Raw genomic sequence first — 10,257 nt, forward strand, 5'->3', positions numbered from 1 at the left:
AGAATGACTCAAATGAACTGAAGAGACAGAAAGAAGTCCTAGAAAGAGATCTAGATATTGCAAATCAACATAAAGAAAAAATCAAGAAAAGTTCAGAGGAACTTGGTAACTTGCTAAAAAATCAAAAACCTAAAGGTGACACTTCTGGAATTGGCTTTGAAGTTGGAGAAAGCTCTGGTACTGCAAATACTCAGGATCACAGCAAATCGGTAAGACAACCTAATGCTTATAAATTCAATGGAAAATGCTTTAACTCAAATAAGTATGGGCATAGAGAAAATCAATGTAGATCTAGAAGTTATCAGAATATCAACACACCCACCAGTCAATGTTCAAAATGCAACAAAGTTGGTCACAACTCTGAAAATTGCAGAATGAATGTGAGATGTTATGTTTGTGGAAGATTTGGACATTTATCTAATCAATGCAGAACACAAACCGGCATGGGTTATGGGAAAGCTATTCAGAAGAATAATGTAACTTGTTATGCATGTAACAAGATTGGGCATATTGCAAAATTCTATAGAAGCAAAGGATCACCGGCAGACAACAAAAGCTCTAGCTTGAAAGGTAAAGAAAAAGTTGAAGAGGTTAAGCAAGAATTCTCAAAACAATGGATTAGAAAGTCTAACCTAAATGTTGGGAATACTCCTCCACCGGTAGAACCAATCAATACCTCACCGGCAGGACAGAGTAGTGCTTCACCGGCAGGACAGAGTAGTACTCCACCGACAGGAAGCTCTTCATCAAACTGAAGAAAATCTTCTTTGAGGGTTTGACAATAAATGGGACATATGCTATTATTCCCTCGGTTAGAGATGAGAATTTGGATATTACTTTATTACCGGCAGACAATGTTAAGTAAATACTTAACCGGCATGCATTTAATGTGGTAGATGGCAAAAAGACCTTATAAATTTGTGGTTTTGGCTCCATTTCACTTCACCGAGATTTCAAACCTACGCAGAGCGCGAAGATTCCGAGCTAAGGCATTTCGAGCAAGAGGCAAGAACACTTCAAGCAATCATCCATCCTAAAGGCAGTAAAAGGTATTTTATCATGGCATCCACCTCTGCACTTGAATATATAGCAAACCCTACTGTTGTCGAAGTTGTAAAAAGACCTAGGCCCGTATTTCAACTAGTTCCCGAGGTAGCAAAGAAAGATGATACTTTAGGTGCTTTTTTTCAAATCCCTAAAGGAGTTGTTTATGCTGAAGACCCCAAAATTTACACTCACTGCAACATTGAGGAACTCGGAGATGAAGAAATTAAAACCATGTTTAAATCTGTCATATCTGATGAATCCGGTAATATAAAAGATGAACATAAGATCATTGAAACCCTAGGATTTACAAAGATCCTTAGCATTCCTGAATTCCCCAAGGATGTGATTAGGATAGTCTTAAGCAGGGTTCATGGTGAATTTTTTTGGTTAGATGCAATTCACAAAATCACCAAGGAAGTTGTGAAAGCTGTCACAGGGTTACCGGCCACGGGTAAAAGACCAGACAAAACTAAAAAGGTCTCCAATGACCTAGTTACTGAGCTAATTGGTGCAACATCTGATAAAAGGTCCTTAAGAGTCAATGATGTAAGAGATACTAATGTAAGATTTATCAGCATGATATTAGGATACAAGGCAACTCATGCAAACAGACTCAATTTAGTGTCAAGTCTGTGCATTAAGAGTGCTTATGACATGGTCACAGAAAATGCAAAGATTGATGTATGTGAGTGGTTGAAGGACGAATTAATTGACAACTTAGGCAAGATTAAAAAGGACAAGAAAGGAACTTTTAAGTTTGGAAATTTGCTAGTATGTTTGATGCTACATATAACCAAACAGGTTCCTGGTATAGGCTACAAAGAACTTGGATATGATATACCGGTAGGTAAACAGCTAACAGAACTATTCAGCAATATGGGAGAAGATAAGGAAAACAATATCCATGACTATTTTCAAGCACTTAAGGCCAAAATGAAGAAAAGGATCCGATTATCACAAAAGATTGTTGACAAATATAAGGATAACATATGCTTTGTAATTAAGAAAGATGAAATCTGGATGGAAGCAGTCATCCCTAGGACAGTTTGGGTAACAGAGATGGGCTACGAAACAGATGATCAAATAATTGAAACATATGCTAAAGCACTTCTGGAAGCCCCTAAAGAACCTAAGGAAGAAATATTTGGTAGTGCAGAAACTATTGAAAGCCAAATACAATCTAAGAAGAGAGTGAAAAAGGTTGAGGCAGTTGTAAGAAGAGGTTCTAGGCAAGCAAAAGAAATCAAGGATAAAGTAATGAAACAAACCGGTATAACAGAAGATGAGTTAGCAGCTCCACAACCTAAAGCTCACCTATCACCGGTAGGTACATCTTCAGAGAATGACATGCCTGCAAATTTCAAAAGAGTTGTAAGGAAAAGAGATCCCTCACCGACAATCACACCCTCACCCAAGAGGACAAGACAAAAACAACAAGCAGTGAGATCTCTGGTAAGAAAGGCTACACCAAAGAAGAAACTGACACCTAAGAAGAAGAAGAAGACAAATAAGGACATGGCCCCCCTTGACATATTGTTGTATGACATTACTGAGGAAGGAAAACTGAAGAATATAGAAAAACTATATGAGACTCTGACTACAGATGAAAAGGAACAAGTGGAAAACAGTGTTATATTATATATGGACATGTATAAGAAATTTTTGATGGAAGTAGCGGATGAAGTACCAGATGAACTATTCAAAAGGCTGGAAGCAAGGAGACAAGCAGTAGTAGAACTTGACAAGAAAATTAAGATAGAAAAGCTACTTGTTGTATACCCAGTGAATTCACCCAAAGAAATTGATGACTTAATTGTTGAAGCCAACCAGTCAGTATTTTCTACTGCACACCGGCACATTGCTTTAATGGTTGGAAGGGTTAATGAGGTAACTGAGGAGACAGAAAATGCATGGGACACTTTCCTAGTGGAAAAAGAAAAACAAGAAGAATACATGAGCCCCAAATCTATAAAGGTTTATTGGAAGGATAAAGACAAGGGTAAAGGTAAAGTTGGTGGACCACCTAGTATCAAGGTTAAAGACAACTTAGCCCCACCTCCTTTGATTACTCCACCGGTAATAACAACAGCTACAAAAGATCAACGACAGTTGAAAGTATGGATGTAGAGGATGTTAATCCTAATCCTGAAGTCTTATATACAGTGGATGTTGATACTCAAAAGATCAACATTGTGGTAGACAAAGATACAGCTGATAAGACTGACATGGCTAGTAAGCCTCCGGTAGATGAGCAAACTGATAACACACAAAAGAAACCGGCAGATGATGACAAAAGGCAACAAGTAGAAACTCAGACTTAGACTGAGATAGAGAAAAAATTAGAGAAACAAGAAGAGCAACAGGCTCCGGAACAGGCACAGGTTAACAAGGAAACAGAGCAGCCGGCAACTGGAGAAGTAGAAAAACCATTGCTTAAGGAAATGCAAACACAAACAGACCTACCAGAGGTCAATACAAGCTTGGTTACTTCCACCGGCGGTATTTAGAATGTAGGTTCCTCATCATCAGGATACAAATCAACTAATGTGACTGAAGTACTCTTAGATTCAATTAAGAGGATAACAGACTGCAGCTCACAAGCTTATAAGGCAATAGATGACACAATCCCAATTTTGAAGGTAATTGTTCCTAACTGTAATATAGACAATAAAGATTTTTTAGGACAACTTGATACCTTGTGTAAATATATCACTGAAAACATTGAGAAAATAAAGGAAGAGACATTGAAGGACAAACTAGAAATTGAAAAACAAAAATTCTTTGATGAGCAGATAAAGAAGTGTACTAGAGATTTTGACACACTTCTATCAGAACTATGTAACTTATTGAAAGAGTACAAAACTCTGTACAAAGACACCTGTAAGACAAACCTTTTGACTGTAGACATAGATAAGAAAATAAGCAAGGTACAAGATGAAATCAATAAACTTGCTGATAATTTTGTCAACTCATCTGATACATTATCAGTTTTTGAGCAAAAGATAACAAATTTTGAAGAAGAATTACTTAAATTAGAAAGAGAAAGGAAAGAATAGTGAATAAGGCAAAACATCTGAGATTCAAACTAAGTCCAAGATTGGACTATCTAGCATCTTTGTGGAAAGAAATATCTGAGGCACTGATACAGGGACAGAAAACACCGGCAGAGAATTTGCAGCTTCTCACCGGTACAGTTAAAAGAACAGAAATAGCAATAAGAGACAATAAAAAGTTTATGGAGAGGATAAACTTAATTTTGGCAAATCTATTTCAAATTGTGATCACACAGGTACAAGGTTGAGACTACAAACTCTACTGACATCTTGACAACCTTTGTCATTGATGCCAAAGGGGAAGTGGTATGACAAAATTCAAAATCACAGGAATCATATGCTCAGGGGGAGCACACATTTTTGGTAACATTTTTGGACTTCACATTTTTGGATACTCTTTTGAAATTTCTCATGAGTGTTGCCATCAATGCCAAAGAGGGAGATTGTTGGCATATACACACTCCAATGAGACATTGTATGTGATTGAAGGTTTTGTCATTGATGGCAACCTTACAATCCTATAGCACCGGCAAAGCATTACACCAACAAGACATTACACCGGCAAAGCAAGTACACCGACATCAGCAGATCACACTCTACACCAGCACCGACAGAAAAAAGAAGCATTCTGGCACTGAGGCCGACAGGATTTTTGTTATATTACATTTTTTGTTTATTATTGTAAAAACTTGTAAGCCGACTTGATATCATTGTAAAATGACTCTTATATATAAAAGAGATCATTGTAGACATTTTGTAAGAAGAGAGAAATAGCGAAAGAAAGGAGAAAAAGATTAGGCAGACCTATTGTGCGAAATATAGGTTAAGGGGTATATGTAAAGAACAGAGCAGAAACCGGTATTGAATCTAGCATTGAAGATGCTATTGTAAAGCAGTACAAGTTATTGGATTTGCATAATCCACATTGTAAGTCAGTGAGACTTCCCATTTGAGCAGTGAGCTCTAGGCACTTGGCCTTTCTGCATGTGTAGGCCTCCTTTTGTAAGTAATATTCTCTTATTGGCCAGTAAGTGAATATTGTGGGTCACAAATCCCACCGAGGTTTTTCCCACACCAGGTTTTCTTGTTAAATCATTGTGTTATGGTGTGATTTTCATGTGGTTTCTTTCTTTTCTGTTTATTGCATTATTTCTTGCATACTGGTACACTGTTACAATATGTTCTGCATGTTTTAAGATAAGAAATTCTAATTACCAGTTAGATACTGATTCACCCCCCCCCCCCCCCCCCTCTCAGTATCTATGGGAATCCTAACAATATCATTACAAGGAGGGCGAACTATTTTGCAAATACCATTACAACGAGGGCGAACTATTCCAGATTCAAGAAGCTAGGGTTGCAATCCAGTTTCAGGCAAATGTGCAGACTTAAGATACAATAAAGTGCAGACCTAGGGTGTGGATCTGATTGTTGATTACTGTGTTAAATGGGGCAGGCTTGAGACTTACAAAAGTGTAGACTTGTTGAAGACTTTATCAGCCCTATGTGCAATCATCTTCAAGTACTAAAGATAAGTGTTGTAATCTTCATATGAATATAATCCATAATCAGATCTAAGGATCTTTTCTGACTGGGTTTTTTCCTCCTAGGAAGTTTTCCCAGGGTAATTGTGTTTTGTTCTTATTTGTTCATTTCTATGCTATGCCTAGATCTAGAAATCTCTAAATCTTACAACAAACAATTTAATTAGAAACTAAATTTTGATTTCTAAGTTTATATTAATCTGTAAGTATAAAATCAACAAAATGACCCAAAATGGCCATAACTAGCGAAGTTGGTTGTATCTTGATAGGACGCTTCACGAGCTTTCTGAAATTTCAAACAGTTCATCAATCAAATGCTTAGTTCCAAAGTTATAACTTCTAGAAGTTGGGTCTCCTGAAATAGGAAATATAAAAACATGTTGGACATGTAAATGAGCTATACAAGGGGGTTACACTTGGTGTGTTTTTTGACATATCTATGGCATATTGGATTGGAGATAAGTTGGACGATACTTTTTGGGTGGTTCTAGCTCAAGTTTTTTGTAATATCATTTGACATTTTCATGTATTGTATCTCCTATATATAATGTGCAATAGATAGAGGTTGAGTGTAAGAGTCTTATAGCTATTGAGTTACCTCTATATCTTTGGTTGGTGATACTCCTATGAAAAGATTGCTCTACAAGTCTATTGTATTATGTTGTTGATTTTTTAATAATATATTGGGTGGGTTTTGCAGTGGGGGGTATTTCTCTTGAAAGAGTTTTCCCCAATAAATCATTGTGTTATAGTATGCATGTTATTTATATTAAGTTTCTTTAATTGTTGTAAAGATATAAAACGTTTTCGCATTACCTTTCTCTCAAGATTAGTGCAAGAAGTTGTTATGCAATCTTAACTTTCTTACACTTTTCACACTAGGTTAAGTTTAGTCGAGGAGTATTTTAGTATCCCATATTCATTTTGTTTTATCTCTTGGGGTAAATCCTATATATACCCACTCATAACTCTCGTATGAGCATCTCATTTTCATTGTATGATTTGTATTCTCTTGAGTAGAATATAGTTTATATAGTTTATTCCTGCTCATTTCTTATTTCTAGCTTTTATTTTCTTTATTGATTTGCATTCTTGGGTGGCTTTTTAGCCACATCTTACAATTTTACATATTTGAGAATTTCAACCAAGGTTTAGCATACTAGGAATGAAAGAATGATTATCTAGATTCAAGTATTTAAACTTAATTATTCTCCCCCATAAGACTTGTTTCTCCACAGACCACCTCTAATACAATTTAGCAACAAGATCCATATTATTAAAGAGGGAAGATCTCATACCTAACCTACCTCTCTTTGGGCTAATTTTTTTTTTTTTAATTGTTATGAATTAAACTTATCATTTTACATTCCAAATCATGAAGGATTTTTTTTAAGCCACAATTGTCATAAATCTATAAACCATGAGAGCTTGAGTTATAGTTTTAAGAACTATATGACTTTCTAAAAAAGGGTATCTATATTCAATGATTGATAAGATGTTGAACATAATCCAACATAGTATTCTAGTATTTTTTCCCAAGGAAAACAAGAGAAATAAGGGTACCTAGATATCTAAGAGGAGGAGAAGCAACCTAAAATTGAAGTTCATACTAGTAATTTGTTCCTATAGTGGAATTTGTGTATGGAAAAAGAAAACCTAAGACTTTTTTCATTCAAAAGTTGACCAAATGCATTGATATAAATGACAAGAGCTCACTTAAGAGCATTTAGTTCTTCTAAAGTGGTAAGTGGATTCATCTTTTACATTGTGAAATTAAAAAATAGAGTTGAAACACTTGAAGGGCTTTAAAATTCTACCCATTCCTAAAAGAATGAGAAAGAGATACAAAGACAGATATCCTTGACATAGTCCTCTTTCAAAAGCAAATATGATAGAGGGAGAAAAAATTATATATCACAAAAAAAAAGAGATGCGGCAAGTGATGACATATTGAATCTAGTTATTATAGAAACCAAAGGCACAAAAGATATCTTCCAAAACTTTCCAACAAACCTTATGATAGCCTTAGAAAGATCAAGTTTCATGAACATAAAAAATTTCATCTTAACATGCATATAGTGAATAACTTCCTAAACATTAACAACAACATCAAGGATTTGGCATCCTTGTACAATCCCTCCCTATTTTAGGAAAATGATGGAAGGAATTAGTCATTTTAGCTAGTCAATAATAGTTTTGGAAAGAAAAAAAAAGTATAAATAATATTATAGAGAGCTATGCAAGAAATATTGAAAAAATATAAAGTATGAACTTTCTTGGGAACCAAAGCCAAAAAAGAGTTATTAAAAAAATTTAACATTTATTTTGGAGCTCCCTTCCCCTAAGAGTTAAAAGGAATCGTGTGTTATGGTGATTGAGGCGGCTACTACAAATGCTTTGTCCCCCAAGTTTTCTTTGGGATGAACTTTTTGTTCTAGTTTCAGTGAGCCTTTTGAGGTTGTGAAGAAAAATTAAATTCATTATTAGTGATTCTCTTCTAGATGAGTCGATGACTTGGTTGAGGAGCTTGCTTGTAGGGATATTTGTGGTAATCACTCCAATATCCATATTGTGCATAGATGAATCCTTCGGATATGGAAGCTTCGTGGACAAGTTGGCGTAACTGCAATGTTCAATGGTTTCTTTCTTTTTTCCTTTTCCTGTGTGGAGGATTGTTTTAGGATTCCACATATGGCATTTGTATTCAAAGTTGGTATCCTAGTTTAACCCTCTAAAGGAAACTCTCAAGTTTCATATTTAGGTCCATTTGCCAAGTTTGCCTTTGGAATTTCATAATGAACACATTTTTATAATTACTACCAACCTTTTTGGGAAATATTATGTTAAGGATGAGGTATACAAACTCGTGAAGTGGTTGTTGTTTGCTAGATTTTGTGTTTATGTGGAGAAAAACTAGGTGCTCCCTACTTATATTACCATAGCCTCTAAATTTAGTAAGTGGGTGCAACGGGTTGAGATTAAGGATTCTTTGATTATTTGTAGTTCTTGTGGTAAAGTGGGGCATGCCTCCACCATGATATTAAAAAATAAGAAACAACACTTTAATTGGAAAACAAAGGCTCTCGAACCCTATTTCTAAAAAGTCTTCTTTTCCCTCTGTTCAAGAGGTTCAAAAATTTGATATTAAAAGGAAGCCCCCTATGGATTGTTCTATGAAGGAGTGGGAGGAAGGAACTACCAATGATTTTATGACCCTCTTAATCTCAAGAAATTTATGAGTTAAAGTAAAGCTCCTTGGAACATTTTTTTAAACCACCTTAACTTTGAGTGGGTCTACCCTATCTTTCGGCGGGGTTGTTGTAAGTTTTTGTTTTTCCTTGCTTCTAGTTTCCTAGTTGTTGTTTTGTTGTTGTTGTTTGGTGGTGTGTTGGGCTAAATGATTCGTCTTTATCTTTGTACAAGGGATGAGGGTCCTTTCAAAATCCCTGCTTATCTGATCAAAAACATTTGTTTTGAAGTATAGATTTCCTTAGAAGCCTCCAAACTATCATCTTTGACAATAGCCTAAATTTTTTGAAAGAACATAATAGGAACAACCATCTAGAGATAGGATTTTATAGTTTTCACCATAAAAACCACTTACTCTAGCTCATCAATAGAAGTAAGGGTGTTGGGGAAGGAATTATCTTAAGGGTAGATGAGTCTAGGAATACAGATTGAAATAAGACATCTAGTATTAGTAGATTAATCTATAGGGACTTTGAGCAACTCACGAGAGTGAGAGACACCCTTTATTTGGATATTTCAAATGGCTTCAATCCTATACCCATCTTGTCTTGGAAAGAATTAGCATGTTTCCATGCCAAAACAAAGTGGTGGAAAAAAAAAGAATTAAAATCCTTTGCATATAACCATTTAGCACAAGATTTTTGTTGCCACATAATTTCATCGTAAAGATTGGTTTGTTTTTTATTAAAAAAGCAGTGTTAACTTGGGCACTGACCCTTAACATAGAGACCTTATCAAATTTAAAAGACCAAGCAAGGGTGCAAACCCCAAAAGGACAAAGTCAAACCGGCCAAACCAACTAGTCAAACCATTAGCAACCCAACCCAAATCAAGAGGGGGGAGAAAACCCCAAATCTTGACAAAGGAGGGCTTGGGAAAGGTGGTTAGATTTTCCTTTCCGCCTACGACAAACAATCGTTCAGGCAACACTATCAGTAGGAACTTTCGAAGAAGAAACAAGCGGGGAAGACCCTGTAGGGTCACTTCTAGACTGTTGTTGCAGAGCGGCAACAGGCTGTTGCAGCGGAGCAGTAGCAAGAGAAGAATCACCAGGAGCAGAGTGAAGGTGAGAAGCAGGAGCAACAAGAGGAGGAACCAAGGGGGCGGAAGGGACCGCAACAACAGTAACATCAACCAGGGCTTCATCAACAGTAAGGGGCACCTCATCTTGAGATGAATCAACCGAAGCAGAATCTGAAGCATTAATCGTCAAGTGGTCTTCCGTAGCATCCTTCCACCAAGTAGCAACACCTTTGCGGCAAGAGAGAGAATAGTCAGAAGCAAACACCTTCGACAACGAAATAGGAGGCCCTCATAATCCAGCGATTGAGTCCAAGGCTTGTCCCCAACCATAAAAACCACAT

This window comes from Cryptomeria japonica, chromosome 8 (assembly GCF_030272615.1).
Source record: "Cryptomeria japonica chromosome 8, Sugi_1.0, whole genome shotgun sequence".
In the NCBI taxonomy this organism is placed as follows: Eukaryota; Viridiplantae; Streptophyta; class Pinopsida; order Cupressales; family Cupressaceae; genus Cryptomeria; species Cryptomeria japonica.